A 16,227-nucleotide genomic window follows, 5' to 3' on the forward strand; every position below is an offset into this window, starting at 1 on the left:
CTGTTGTTTCATGTCCAGTTTTAACTGTTGCTTCTTGACCTGCATATAAGTTTCTCAAGAGGCAAGTCAGGTGGTTTGGTATTCCCATCTCTTTCAGATATTTCCACAGTTGATTGTGATCCACACAGTCAAAGGCTTTGGCATAGTCAATAAAGCAGAAATAGATGTTTTTCTGGAACTCTCTTGCTTTTTCCATGATCCAGTGCATGTTGGCAATTTGATCTCTGGTTCCTCTGCCTTTCCTAAAACCAGCTTGAATATCTAGAAGTTCACAGTTCATGTACTCCTGAGGCCTGTCTTGCAGAATTTTGAGAATTACTTTACTAGCCTGTGAGATGAGTGCAAATGTGTGGTAGTTTAAGCATTCTTTGGCATTGCCTTTCTTTGGGATTGGAATGAAAACTGACCCTTTCCTGTCCTGTAGCCACTGCTGTTTCCCAAATTTGCTGGCATACTGAGTGCAGCACTTTCACAGCATCATCTCTCAGGATCAGAGGGATCTAGGAAATATTTTTTAAATTTAAATTTATTTATTTTAATTAGAGGCTAATTACTTTACAATATTGTATTGGTTTTGCCATACATCAACATGAATCCACCACGGGACAACTTTGGAATGAGTACATTCAGAGCCAGAATCATGGCTAAGCAGGTGAGTCATATGAAGTTTGTAGAGTGAGTAGTCAACTATCCATCTGGAACTTTGCTTTCCACTAGAAACCTTTCCCCTTTATGAACTGTGATATTAAATGGAATCATAATACCTCTAACATCTTAACTGCACTTCTTACTTTCATACTCTCTGCATTTCAGTCTTTTCTACAGGATATCTATTTGCACTTCAAATACTTTTAGAAAACTTTTTAGAAGTTTGATCTCCTGAAAGTTTGCTTAACTACAGTTTTCATGTTTGACTTCTCAAAACTTCTCTCAACATTAGGTTCATATCAGAGTAAAATGGACATATCTGTATGTATACACATTGGGCAGCATGGCTTGATGGATTAGGACTATGGGCTCTGCAGTCAAACAAACCCAGTTACACCCATCCTATGCCATCTACTCTCTGTGTTCCTGTTGTTGTTTAGTTGCTAATTCATGCCTGTCTCCTTTGCAACTCCATAGACTGTAGCCCACCATGCCCCTCTGTCCATGGGATTTCCCAGGCAAGAATACAGGAGTGGGTTTCCATTTCCTTTTCTAGGGGATCTTCCCAACATAGGGATTGAACCTGCATCTCCTCCATTGGTAGGCATAGTCTTTACTGCTGAGCCACCAGGGGAGTCCCTACTTTTGGTGACCATAGCTCTAAACCTGGGTTTTTTCCATTACTACTCAGATATGATGGGATATAAATTTCATCAGAGTGTGTTAGCAAGAAACTATATCACAAGTGAATTCATGTTTTGGCTAGATAGAGTGTCTAATAAGGACAGCCCTCAACTTCAGCAGATAAATAATAATAGTATTAATGAATAAAATGTGAAATATGAAGGAGTTATACACAGTAACATCTTGAGGCTCCTTTTTTTGTTAATATTTTGTGGTTCCACTATGTGGGAAATAAAGACAGGATCATAAAATCCAAATAGTCTAACATTGGATTTAGAGAAACTAGTCTTATTTTTTCAGAGCTGTCAGAAGTACAAGAAATTGTTCTGAAGCTTTCATGAACACCTATACATGCTTCCACAAAACTTTCTTTACAACTGAAGGTAAGTATTAGATAGTTTAAGTCCCTGAAATATATTGACAGTCATTTATGTGAAAAGGTATTTATCTATGTATAGTATAGAATAAATTATCTAGCAGACTACTTCATTAATGTTATCTCTCAGAAACAAACTACAAAATGTGGTAAATTTTTGAATTGTTAAATAATCCTAAGTCTCTTTAATTCTTAGGCAAACAAAATAATATTTTCCCATCAGTTCAGTTCAGTAGCTCAGTTGTGTCCAACTCTTTGCAACCCCATGAATCTCAGCACGCCAGGCCTCCCTGTCCATCATCAACTCCCAGAGTTCATTCAGACTCACGTCCATTGAGTCAGTGATGTCATCCAGCCATCTCATTCTCTGTCATCCCCTTCTCTTCCTGCCCCCAATCCCTTCCATCATCAGAGTCTTTTCCAATGAGTCAACTCTTCGCATGAGGTGGCCATAGTACTGGAGTTTCAGCTTTAGCATCACTCCTTCCAAAGAAATCCCAGGCTGATCTCCTTTAGAACGGACTGGTTGGATCTCCTTGTAGTCCAAGGGCTCTCAAGAGTCTTCTCCAACACCATAGTTCAAAAGCATCAATGCTTCAGCACTCAGCTTTCTTCACAGTCCAACTCTCACATCCATACATGACCACTGGAAAAACCATAGCCTTGACTCGATGGACCTTTGTTGGCGAAGTAATGTCTCTGCTTTTCAATATGCTATCTAGGATGGACATAATTTTTCTTCCAAGGAGTAAGTGTCTTTTAATTTCATGGCTGCAGTCACCATCTGCAGTGATTTTGGAGCCCCCCAAAATAAAGTCTTACACTGTTTCCACTGTTTCCCCATAGATCTGATTAATTTCCTTTTAACTTACATAGCATCAAGTACTTATTTTATAAAATTAAATAAGTAAGTCATGCTAGAACATTTTTATATTTTAAAGCTTTGGGGACTTACACGAAATTGAAAAACAGGGAAATATAAGTGCACTTTCATTTATCTATTAGGTATTTTTAACTGCCACATTTTTTACCGAATACAAGCTCACTCTGCTTACTACAAGGCAAGCCAATTAACTCTGAGTTTTGGTGTTGAGGCAAGGAATATTGACTTTTTTTCAGAAAGCCAGCAGGCGAAGAAGATAGCAAACTGATGTTTCAAAATAATCATCTAATTGAAGTCCAGGTGACAAGTTCTTTTATAGAACAGAGATGAGGGCAGGGTGAAGAAGTAAATTTAAAAGGCCATTAATTTTGCAATTATCTCCTGTAATGACAAGCCTTGGGCAGAGAATGTGTTAATTCCTTCCCTCCTGTAGCCATCCACAGGTGGACAGGGTCCAGAACAAATGCACTTTGGTTTAACATTCAGGCAGAGGGGCAGGGTTTTCCAAGGTAGACCAATATGTATGAACAGTATTCTTTCAATGAACAAACACAACAAGAAATAAATTTAAAGAAAAGAAATATATCCACCGTGGAGTAAGTTTTTCCCTGTAACATATACATGGGCATCAAAACCTTTGTGCCACCAAAAACACTGGAATATTACTATTAGTTGCCTCAAGTGCTTTCTTTCAGATACTATTTGATTTTTAACCAGAATTTTCCCATATTTTCTACATCACAAAGCAAAGAAGTACCGCTTCTTTGTAAAGCAAAGTAAGGCTTAAGAAGACTACTCTGAGAGTAATAGACTCCTTTCTCTGGGGCAAGAATGGCATGCCATTGGAAAGCTGCAGCTACCTTTTGCCCACAAGGTGGTGTGACTCATGACTAGAAGATGCTAATGATCACCTTTTCCAACACTGGCAGAGGCTGTAGAAGGTGTCATTTTTATTCTTCAACTCACAACAAACTGCCAAAACCATCAGATTAAATGGCTGAAGTGAATCTTACTTTTGTCACTGAATTCATTCTCAAGGTAATTACATACTGGTCAGAGCTTCAGGTCCCCTGCTTCGTGGTGTTTTTGATCATCTGTCTGATCACAGTGCTGGGAAACCTGGGCTTGATAACCTTGATCAGAATTGATGCTTAACTCCACACGCCTATGTACTATTTCTTCAGTCACTTGGCCTTTGTTGATATTTGCTACTCTTCTGCTATCACACCAAAGATGATGGTGAACTTTGTTGTGGAGCACAATACTATTGCTTTCTATGCTTGCACAATGCAACTGGGCTGTTTTCTCACCTTCATGATCACAGAGTGTTTCCTCTTAGCTTCCATGGCCTATGATTGCTATGTAGACATCTGTACCCCCATTATCCCACACTGATGTCACAAAGAGTCTGAATTTGATTAGTGGCAGTTCCATATATGTTCAGCTTTCTAGTTGCCCTGTTCCATACCATCATCACCTTCTGTCTAACTTACTGTGGCCCCATTATTAACCATTTCTACTGTGATGACCTCCCTCTCTTGGCTCTGTCATGCTCTGACACACACATTAAGGAAATTCTGATCTTTGCCTTTGCTGGTTTTGATATGATCTTTTCATCTTCCATCGTCCTCACCTCCTACCTCTTCATCATCACCACCATCCTAAGGATCTGCAGGAGTGACTCAAGGCTATTTCTACCTGTGACTCCCACATGGTGGCTGTTACTGTTTTTTTATGGCATGCTGATATTTATGTACCTGTAACCCAAGTCAAACCACTCCCTGGACACAGACAAAATGGCATCTGTGTTTTACAGAGTGGTGATCCCCATGTTGAACCCACTCATCTATAGTCTAAGAAACAAAGAGGTGAAAGATGCCTCCAAGAAAGTCTTGGGAAAAGGTTGTGAAACTTAAAATATATTAAAATTAAGAAAATAATAATAATAATACTGTATTAGATACAAGAAGAAAAATAAGTCAGTCTTTCCCTAGTTGACATTGCTTGTAATTTCTTTACCAGTAAACTGAAAATTTGATTATTACTTCAACAGATCCTGATATTTACTACAAGGACCCAGGTCAATTCTGGAAAGTCAGTTAGATTCTGAGTCTTGCTCAGGACATAGTTGCATTTAAAGACCATGAAATCATCTTCAAATACAAACACAAATATACTCCCAAACACATATACATATATCCCAAACAAAGGTAGAAGCATCTTTTTTTTAGAACTCAGGACTCTAGAACTCTAGAACCAAGACTGACTGAGTTTGAATTCCATCTTCTTCTTCTTTTTTTTTTTTTTTTTTACGTATTCCATTTCATCTTTTTTTTTTTTAATTTTATTTTATTTTTAAACTTTACATAATTGTATTAGTTTTGCCAAATATCAAAATGAATCCGCCACAGGCATACATGTGTTCCCCATCCTGAACCCTCCTCCTTCCTCCCTCCCCACACCATCCCTCTGGGTCGTCCCAGTGCACCAGCCCCAAGCATCCAGTATCGCGCGTCGAACCTGGACTGGCAACTCATTTCTTACATGATATTCTACATGTTTCAATGTCACTCTCCCAAATCTTCCCACCCTCTCCCTCTCCCACAGAGTCCATAAGACTGTTCTATACATCAGTGTCTCTTTTGCTGTCTCGTACACCAGGTTATTGTTACCATCTTTCTAAATTCCATATATATGCGTTAGTATACTGTATTTCTGTTTTTCCTTCTGGCTTACTTCACTCTGTATAATAGGCTCCAGTTTCATCCACCTCATTAGAACTGATTCAAATGTATTCTTTTTAATGGCTGAGTAATACTCCATTGTGTATTTGTACCACAGCTTTCTTATCCATTCATCTGCTGATGGACATCTAGGTTGCTTCCATGTCCTGGCTATTATAAACAGTGCTGCGATGAACATTGGGGTACACGTGTCTCTTTCCCTTCTGGTTTCCTCAGCGTGTATGCCCAGTAGTGGGATTGCTGGATCATAAGGCAGTTCTATTTCCAGTTTTTTAAGGAATCTCCACACTGTTCTCCATAGTGGCTGTACTAGTTTGCATTCCCACCAACAGTGTAAGAGGGTTCCCTTTTCTCCACACCCTCTCCAGCACTTATTATTTGTAGACTTTTGGATCGCGGCCATTCTGACTGGTGTGAAATGGTATCTCATAGTGGTTTTGATTTGCGTTTCTCTGATAATGAGTGATGTTGAGCATCTTTTCATGTGTTTGTTAGCCATCTGTATGTCTTCTTTGGAGAAATGTCTATTTAGTTCTTTGGCCCATTTTTTGATTGGGTCATTTATTTTTCTGGAGTTGAGCTGTAGGAGTTGCTTGTATATTTTTGAGATTAGTTGTTTGTCAGTTGCTTCATTTGCTATTATTTTCTCCCATTCTGAAGGCTGTCTTTTCACCTTGCTGATAGTTTCCTTTGATGTGCAGAAGCTTTTAAGGTTAATTAGGTCCCATTTGTTTATTTTTGCTTTTATTTCCAATATTCTGGGAGGTGGGTCATAGAGGATCCTGCTGTGGTGTATGTCTGAGAGTGTTTTGCCTATGTTCTCCTCTAGGAGTTTTATAGTTTCTGGTCTTACGTTTAGATCTTTAATCCATTTTGACTTTATTTTTCTGTATGGTGTTAGAAAGTGGTCTAGTTTCATTCTTTTACACGTGGTTGACCAGATTTCCCAGCACCACTTGTTAAAGAGATTGTCTTTAATCCATTGTATATTCTTGCCTCCTTTGTCAAAGATAAGGTGTCCATATGTGCGTGGATTTATCTCTGGGCTTTCTATTTTATTCCATTGATCTATATATCTGTCTTTGTGCCAGTGCCATACTGTCTTGATAACTGTGGCTTTGTAGTAGAGCCTGAAGTCAGGTAGGTTGATTCCTCCAGTTCCATTCTTCTTTCTCAAGATCGCTTTGGCTATTCGAGGTTTTTTTGTTTTTCCATACAAATTGTGAAATTATTTATTCCAGCTCTGTGAAGAATACTGTTGGTAGCTTGATAGGGATTGCGTTGAATCTATAAATTGCTTTGGGTAGTATACTCATTTTCACTATATTGATTCTTCCAATCCATGAACGTGGTATATTTCTCCATCTATTAGTGTCCTCTTTGATTTCTTTCACCAGTGTTTTATAGTTTTCTATATATAGGTCTTTAGTTTCTTTAGGTAGATATATTCCTAAGTATTTTATTCTTTCCGTTGCAATGGTGAATGGAATTGTTTCCTTAATTTCTCTCTCTGTTTTCTCATTATTAGTGTATAGGAATGCAAGGGATTTCTGTGTGTTGATTTTATATCCTGCAACTTTACTATAGTCATTGATTAGTTCTAGTAATTTTCTGGTGGAGTCTTTAGGGTTTTCTATGTAGAGGATCATGTCATCTGCAAATAGTGAGAGTTTTACTTCTTCTTTTCCAATTTGGATTCCTTTTATTTCTTTTTCTGCTCTGATTACTGTGGCCAAAACTTCCAAAACTATGTTGAATAGTAATGGTGAAAGTGGGCACCCTTGTCTTGTTCCTGACTTTAGAGGAAATGCTTTCAATTTTTCACCATTGAGGATAATGTTTGCTGTGGGTTTGTCATATATAGCTTTTATTATGTTGAGCTATGTTCCTTCTATTCCTGCTTTCGGAGAGTTTTTATCATAAATGGATGTTGAATTCTGTCAAAGGCTTTCTCTGCGTCTATTGAGATAATCATATGGTTTTTATTTTTCAATTTGTTAATGTGGTGTATTACATTGATTGATTTGCGGATATTGAAGAATCCTTGCATCCCTGGGATAAAGCCCACTTGGTCATGGTGTATGATCTTTTTAATGTGTTGTTGGATTCTGATTGCTAGAATTTTGTTAAGGATTTTTGCATCTATGTTCATCAGTGATATTGGCCTGTAGTTTTCTTTTTTTGTGGCATCTTTGTCAGGTTTTGGTATTAGGGTGATGGTGGCCTCATAGAATGAGTTTGGAAGTTTACCTTCCTCTGCAATTTTTTGGAAGAGTTTGAGCAGGATAGGTGTCAGCTCTTCTCTAAATTTTTGGTAGAATTCAGCTGTGAAGCCATCTGGACCGGGGCTTTTGTTTGCTGGAAGATTTTTGATTACAGTTTCAATTTCCATGCTTGTGATGGGTCTGTTAAGATTTTCTATTTCTTCCTGGTCGAGTTTTGGAAAGTTGTATTTTTCTAAGAATTTGTCCATTTCTTCCACGTTGTCCATTTTATTGGCATATAATTGCTGATAGTAGTCTCTTATGATCCTTTGTATTTCTGTGTTGTCTGTTGTGATCTCTCCATATTCGTTTCTAATTTTGTTGATTTGATTTTTCTCCCTTTGTTTCTTGATGAGTCTGGCTAATGGTTTGTCAATTTTATTTATCCTTTCAAAGAACCAGCTTTTGGTTTTGTTGATTTTTGCTATGGTCTCTTTTGTTTCTTTTGCATTTATTTCTGCTCTAATTTTTAAGATTTCTTTCCTTCTACTAACCCTGGGGTTCTTCATTTCTTCCTTTTCTAGTTGCTTTAGGTGTAGAGTTAGGTTATTTATTTGACTTTTTTCTTGTTTCTTGAGGTGTGCCTGTATTGCTATGAACTTTCCCCTTAGGACTGCTTTTACCGTGTCCCACAGGTTTTGGGTTGTTGTGTTTTCATTTTCATTCGTTTCTATGCAAATTTTGATTTCTTTTTTGATTTCTTCTGTTATTTGTTGGTTATTCAGCAGCGTGTTGTTCAGCCTCCATATGTTGGAATTTTTAATAGTTTTTCTCCTGTAATTGAGATCTAATCTTACTGCATTGTGGTCAGAAAAAATGCTTGGGATGATTTCTATTTTTTTGAATTTACCAAGGCTAGCTTTATGGCCCAGGATGTGATCTATCCTGGAGAAGGTTCCATGTGCGCTTGAGAAAAAGGTGAAATTCATTGTTTTGGGATGAAATGTCCTATATATATCAATTAGGTCTAACTGGTCTATTGTATCGTTTAAAGTTTGTGTTTCCTTGTTAATTTTCTGTTTAGTTGATCTATCCATAGGTGTGAGTGGGGTATTAAAGTCTCCCACTATTATTGTGTTATTGTTAATTTCTCCTTTCATACTTGTTAGCATTTGTCTTACGTACTGTGGTGCTCCCGTGTTGGGTGCATATATATTTATAATTGTTATATCTTCTTCTTGGATTGATCCTTTGATCATTATGTAGTGACCTTCTTTGTCTCTTTTCACAGCCTTTGTTTTAAAGTCTATTTTATCTGATATGAGTATTGCTACTCCTGCTTTCTTTTGGTCCCTATTTGCATGGAAAATCTTTTTCCAGCCCTTCACTTTCAGTCTGTATGTGTCCCCTGTTTTGAGGTGGGTCTCCTGTAGACAACATATGTAGGGGTCTTGTTTTTGTATCCATTCAGCCAGTCTTTGTCTTTTGGTTGGGGCATTCAACCCATTTACATTTAAGGTAATTACTGATAAGTATGATCCCGTTGCCATTTACTTTATTGTTTTGGGTTCGAGTTTATACACTGTTTTTGTGTTTCTTGTCTAGAGAATATCCTTTAGTATTTGTTGGAGAGCTGGTTTGGTGGTGCAGAATTCTCTCAGCTTTTGCTTGTCTGAAAAGCTTTTGATTTCTCCTTCATACTTGAATGAGATCCTTGCTGGGTACAATAATCTGGGCTTTAGGTTATTTTCTTTCATCACTTTAAGTATGTCTTGCCGTTCCCTCCTGGCTTGAAGAGTTTCTATTGAAAGATCAGCTGTTATCCTTATGGGAATTCCCTTGTGTGTTATTTGTTGTTTTTCCCTTGCTGCTTTTAATATTTGTTCTTTGTGTTTGATCTTTGTTAATTTGATTAATATGTGTCTTGGGGTGTTTCTCCTTGGGTTTATCCTGTTTGGGACTCTCTGGGATTCTTGGACTTGGGTGATTATTTCCTTCCCCATTTTAGGGAAGTTTTCAACTATTATCTCCTCAAGTATTTTCTCATGGTCTTTCTTTTTGTCTTCTTCTTCTGGAACCCCTATTTTTCGAATGTTGTAGCGTTTAATATTGTCCTGGAGGTCTCTGAGATTGTCCTCATTTCTTTTAATTCGTTTTTCTTTTATCCTCTCTGATTCATTTATTTCTACCATTCTATCTTCTAATTCACTAATCCTATCTTCTGCCTCTGTTATTCTACTATTTGTTGCCTCCAGAGTGTTTTTAATTTCATTTACTGCATTATTCATTATATATTGACTCTTTTTTATTTATTCTAGGTCCTTGTTAAACCTTTCTAGCATCTTCTCAATCCTTGTCTCCAGGCTATTTATCTGTGATTCCATTTTAGTTTCAAGATTTTGGATCAATTTCACTATCATTATTTGGAATTCTTTATCAGGTAGATTCCCTATCTCTTCCTCTTTTGTTTGGTTTGGTGGGCATTTATCCTGTTCCTTTATCTGCTGAATATTCCTCTGTCTCTTCATCTTGTTTAAATTGCTGAGTTTGGGGTGTCCTTTATGTATTCTGGCAGTTTGTGGAGTTCTCTTTATTGTGGCGTATCCTCACTGTGTGTGGGTTTGTACAGGTGGCTTGTCAAGGTTTCCTGGTTAGGGAAGCTTGTGTCGGTGTTCTGGTGGATGGAGCTGTATTTCTTCTCTCTGGAGTGCAATGAAATGTCCAGTAGTGAGTTATGAGATGTCTATAGTTTTGGGGTGACTTTGGGCAGCCTGTATCTTGAAGCTCAGGGCTGTGTTCCTTTGTTGCTGGAGAATTTGCTTGGTATGTCTTGCCCTGGGACTTATTGGCCCTTGTGTGGTGCTTGGTTTCAGTGTCGGTATGGAGGCATTTGATGAGCTCCTGTCAACTAATGTTCCTTGGAGTCAGGAGTTCCCTGGAGTCAGGGTTTGGACTTAAGTCTCCTGCTTCCGGTTATCAGTCTTATTTTTACAGTAGTTTCAAAACTTCTCCTTCTATACAGCACCATTGATAAAACGTCTACATTAAAGATGAAAAGTTTCTATACAATGAGGGTCACTCAGAGAGGTTCACAGGGTTACATGGAGAAGAGAAGAGGGAGGAGGGAGTTAGAGGTGACCCAAATGAGATGAGGTGAATCAATAATGGAGAGAGTAGGGTAGCCAGTAGTCACTTCCTTATGTGCACTCCACAACTAGACCACTCAGATGTTCACGGAGTCATACAGAGAAGAGAAGAAGGAGGAAGGTGACAGAGGTGGCCAGAAGGATAAAAGGGGGGAATGAAAAGGAGGGAGACAGATCCAGCCAGTAATCAGTTCCCTAAGTGTTCTCCACCATCTGGAACACACAGAAATTCATAGAGTTGGGTAGAGTAGAGGGGTTAGGGAGGAGACACAGGCGACCTGGTGGAGAAAAAGGAGAGTCTAAAGGGAGAGAGAGCAGTCAAGCCAGTATTCTTGCTCCCTAGTGAAAAATGGGTCCTGAAGATTGGGTTCTTAAAGGTACAAAATTGGTAACAAATACATAAAAGCAAGAATTAAAAATCTAGAGTAGAGTTTGGAATTTCAAAAATACGATGTTAAAGAAAAGAAGAAGGAAAAGAAAGAGAGAAAAAACGAACAAACAAAAACAAACAAGGTCGCGAAAATTGTAAAGAAAGTACAGGTACAAAATTGATAACTAATACCAAAAAGCAAAAATTAAAAATCTAGAGTAGAGTTTGGAATTTCAAAAATACAATGTTAAAAAAAAAAAAAGAAGAAGAAGAAGAAAAATAAAGAGAGAAAACAGACAAATGTAAACAAACAATGTCACAAAAATTATAAAGAAAATACAGGTACAAAATTGATATTATTCAGATATACAATGTTATATAGAAGAAGAAGAGAAAGAAACAAAGAAGAAGAAAAAAAGAAGTCACAGAAATTATATAAAAATAAACTATAGGTACAAAATTGATAACAAATACCAAAAAGCAAAAATTAAAAATCTAGAGTAGAGTTTAGAATTTCAAAAATACAATGTTAAAGAAAAGAAAAAAAAAAAAAAACAAGGTCAAAAAATTATAAAATATATATATATATGAAGTTTGCTGAAGAAGAAAAAAATAGGGTCTTTTTTTTTTTTGCAAAGTAATAGGTTATAAAAGTGAAAATTAAAGGAACAATAGAGGACTTAAAAAAATTTTTTTTTAATTAAAAAAAAGAATGATCGTAAAAATAATAAAAATATATCTAGGACTTTCTTGGTGGTGTTGTGTGTTCAGTTCATTTTTGGCTAGTTCCTTGGTCAGACTTATATTTCTCAAGATCTATAGGCCCCTTCCTATGTAGTCCGTAGTAACCACAGGGTTTTGGTCTATTGCCTGTAGCTTCCAAGGCGTTTCCCTCTGTTATATCTTCTTCTGTTTGCTAGTCTCTTCAGTATCTGGTTTCCGCCCTGACACAAAGGGGACGGTGGAGGACACTTTTTTTTTTTTTTTTTTTTAGGCTTACTTGTTCATTCGCGCTGTGGGGAGGGAGGGAGGAATGCTGCGAACAAATAACACTGGCGTGGGCTCTCAGTGCCTCAGCCACCCTGGGTCTGCCCCCGCTCATGGCGCATGTAGCCTCCCTGTCCACACTGCTCGGGCTCTAGGTTGTTCCGCCGGGAACAATCCGAGGCTGGCCCTGGGCTGCATGCACCTCCCAGATCCAAGCCGCTCAGGTTCAGGCACTCGGGTAGTCCTCAGAGGCGCAGACTCAGTTGGGCTTGCGTTTTGTGCTCTTCCCAGGTCCGAGCAGCTCAGGTGATGAGGTGTTTGGCGAGCGCCAATGCTGCGACTTACCGCCTCCCTGTCACTCGGTTTTCTGGTTGTAACATCGGCGCACCTTCTCAGGCAGATGTTGACCGTCCAGACCCCCAAGAAGTTTTAGTTAGCAAAGAAGCCCGCTTACAGTTTTATAGATAATGTCTCTCTGGGGCTGCGATTGCCCCCTTCCGGCTCTGGCTGCCTGTCACCGGAGGGGGAAGGTCTGCAGCCAGCTATCTCTGTTCAGTCCTTTGTTCCGTGCGCGGGCCTGGCGGTTTTAGGTTAGGACTGTCTTTTCGCGTGGTAGATATCCCACAGTCTGGTTTGCTAACCCAAATTATTTCGCTCAGATAGCGCTCATGGTATTCAGGTCAGATTCTTACTCTCAGCGATGCAGCCCGCGCCGCGCCTCCCTGCCCAGCCCCCGCTTGCTAATGGCGTGTGCAGGCGTCTGCGCTGCTTCTCCGCTGGAGGAGTTACCGTAGGGCTCGAAATCTGCGAGTTTTAATTGTTTATTTATTTTTCTCCCTGTTATGTTGCCCTCTGTGCTTCCAAAGCTCGGCACAGATTCAGCAGTGAGAAGGTTTCCTGGTGTTTGGAAACTTCTCTCTTTTTAAGATTCCCTTCCCTGGACGGAGCTCTGTCCCTCCCTCTTTTGTCTCTTTTTTTTGTCTTTAATATTTTTTCCTACCTCTTTTTGAAGAGTTGGGTTGCTTTTCTGGGTGCCTGATGTCCTCTGCCGGCATTCAGAAGTTGTTTTGTGGAATTTACTCGACGTTTAAATGCTCTTTTGATGAATTTGTGGGGGAGAAAGTGTTCTCCCCGTCCTACTCCTCCGCCATCTTGGCTCCTCCCCCCCATCTTCTTCTTTTATTAGCTGTGAAACTTGGGACAATTGACCTGAACTCTGCATGACTGACTCTCTTTCCAACTTTACAAAATAATGGGAACTGAATGATTGATTGGTTTTGAAAATTAAACAGGTTAATGTTTATGAAAGGCTTAGAATAGTATCCTGTTATAGTAAGTGCTATGCCTGCTAGGTCACTTCAGTCATGTTCGACTCTTTGTGACTTCATGAACTACAGCCTGTCAGGCTTCTATGTTCATGGGATTTATTGGGTAAGAATATTGCCATGCCCTCCAGGGGATCTTCCTGACCCAGAAATCAAACCTGAATCTCACATGTCTCCTGCAGGCAGATTATTTACCAGCAGTACCACCTGGGAAGCCCATAAGTTCTATATGTTATATAAATGCTTTTATGTGTAGCTAAAAATCAATCAGTTAAGTTCTGAAAAGTTTATCAGCCTTAAATAAGGAAGGCAAAGCTTAGTTAGATTTCTACTACCTTCCAGGATTTTAATCACCTAGTTCCACTTAGTCCTATATATCAAATCTACTGGAGTGTAAGGTTTCACTTCTAGGTCTCAATAATTTATAAATTGTCTAAGATCACATAACTAATAATAGGAATATTCTAAGTTCAAATTCAAGTCAATTTGAAGTTTGTTTTCTTAACACTCTGGATTTTAAGAGTAAAGGGCATTATAGATTGCACTGTTAGTTTCTCAGTCATGTCCAATTCTTTGCAACACTTTGGACTGTACCCTACCAAGTTTCTCAGTCCATTGGATTCTCCAGGGAAGAATTCTGGAGTAGGCTGCCATTTCCTACTCCAGGGGATCTTTCCAACCCAGGGCTTACATTTGCCTCTCCTGTGTCTCCTGCACTGCAGGCAGAATCTTTACCACTAGAGTCACTTGGAAAGCCCTAATTATAAGTCATTGTGTTATTGTTATTTAGTTTGCTAAGTTTCGTCAGATTCTTTGTGACCCCATGGACTGTAGCCTACCAGTTTCCTCTGTTCATGGGATTTTCCAGACAAGGATACTGGAGTGGGCTGCCACTTCTTTCTCCCAGGGTTCTTCCTGACCCAGGGATTGAACTCATGTCCCCGGCATTGGCAGGCAGATCATTTACCACTGAACCAGCTGGGAAACCTAAGTATAGTTTATCTATAATTAAATTATAGATTATCTATACTTAAAGTCATTATCAGATTTTTAAATATAATTGGAAATATATGGGTTACAAGAAATTATATTTTAAAAATGAATAAATTATTATATGTTCAAATAGAAATAATCTTAGGCTACAATGTCACTTATTCAATAACCCTTATATGATCATGACATGAAATTTAAAAATTAGTGATTTATGTTATTTTATTATTTTGACAATTCATAAAAATAATTAAATTACTGATTTAATATTATCATTTTACCATTTTGGAAGGTGATTTTGGTAGTTACAGTCATTATGTAAAATACAGTTTGAGGTTTGTAATGTTGTTGTTGTTCAGTTGCTAAGTCATGTCTGACTTTTTTGTGCCCTGTGGATTCTAGCCCATCAGGCTCCTCTGTCCATAGTATTTTCCAGGTTAGAATACTGGAGTGAGTTGCCATTTCCTTCTCCAGGGGATCTTCCCAATCAGAGATCAAACCTGGGTCTCCTCCATTGGCAGCTGAATTCTTTACCCTTGAGCCAGTAGGGAAGCCTTGAGGTATATTATACAAGGGAATTATTTCCTCTTCTGCACTTAATTTGTAAGGAACCCATATATGTTATCATGAGGTCTGTTTAGAACCTTGTGAATTGAATTAATTCTCAGATTTTTAAATCAGGTTTGACAGAAAATACGGTGCTTCTATTCACTGCACTATGCCTTGTGAGTACATATTTATATGATGGATATTCACACATATTCTCACATATCGCATATAAAACACATAGAAACAACATAGGAAATTTCTCCTTCACAAGTAAATAAGTTCAAACCTAAAGAATATTAATGCCTCACTTGAGGAACTCTGCTCTCCTGGAGTTTCGCTTTACCTTTTTGCTTCCTATGATTATTTACAATAGCAATTGTTGGGGGCCAGAGTGAGGTACTCCGCCCGTGACAAAGGTCATGAGGAAGGAGGCTCGACATACGCAAAGGCGGGATCGAGCCTCAGGAGTCCCCCTGGAACTCCTCGAGCATCTACCCCCATAACCAGAGCCTGCCTACTTTACTACTTTGTGCTCTTACCTACACCTCTGACTTTACGGGGGGCTGTCCCCCACCACCTCTTTCAGAGAAGGAGTTAACCTAGAGCTCCAGTCAATAAAAACTCTTGGGTGTGACAAGAGTGTTTTAACCTACAAACTCCTCTGAAGGTTCTCTGGCCTGCCTGACAGGCTCGTCCGGCCACATGTGATTGCTCACAGCCTCCCAACCGTGAGAGGCACGAGATGCTTTAAACTTTCTAAAAACAGGTTCCTTAGAAAAGTTAGAAAACTATTAGTATAAGTATAATGGGCTAATTAGAAATTGTGTTGGTGAAGGGTTTTTCATTTGTTGAGCCAATGTTTGTTGCTACGTCTCCACATCCCCTGCCCTTACACACATTAATGAATATATAGAAGGAATAAGTATTAACCTTTGATATTAATCACGTTAGACCTTAGGCTAAGTAAATTCTTTCCTTAACTAAAACCCACTACACCCTCACCCTGTAGGAATGTAACTTTATTTGGGTGGTGTCTGTTTTGAGAATAATCAGCCCTGGAGAAATAAGTGTCCTGATTGACTGACCGCTGTCACAAGGAGAGGGTCGTAAATTGTCAGCAGGCCCCCCTGGCCAGAAGATGATGTAACACCCTTAAGACCTCTGTATACATTTGTATGAAGCACCTGACTTTGATAAAAGTCAGGACTACTGACCCCGCGTGACTTTTGCATAACATCTCAGTGTATAAAAGTAGACCATGGAAAATAAAGAATGGGGATCAGTTTCTCGAAATACTGGTCTCCCCATGTCGCTCTCTCTC

General features: G+C 38.8%; 1 pseudogene; it reads left to right on the top strand.

Moving 5' to 3' along the window:
* Window positions 1-3,584: 3,584 nt before the first annotated feature.
* Window positions 3,585-4,531, top strand: LOC147352862 (olfactory receptor 8U3-like; annotated as a pseudogene).
* The last annotated feature ends 11,696 nt before the right edge of the window (window positions 4,532-16,227 follow it).

Source organism: Bos grunniens, chromosome 19 (genome assembly GCF_055505025.1).
Source record: "Bos grunniens cultivar Pamir isolate PY7600 chromosome 19, Bosgru_T2T1.0, whole genome shotgun sequence".
Lineage (NCBI taxonomy): Eukaryota > Metazoa > Chordata > Mammalia > Artiodactyla > Bovidae > Bos > Bos grunniens.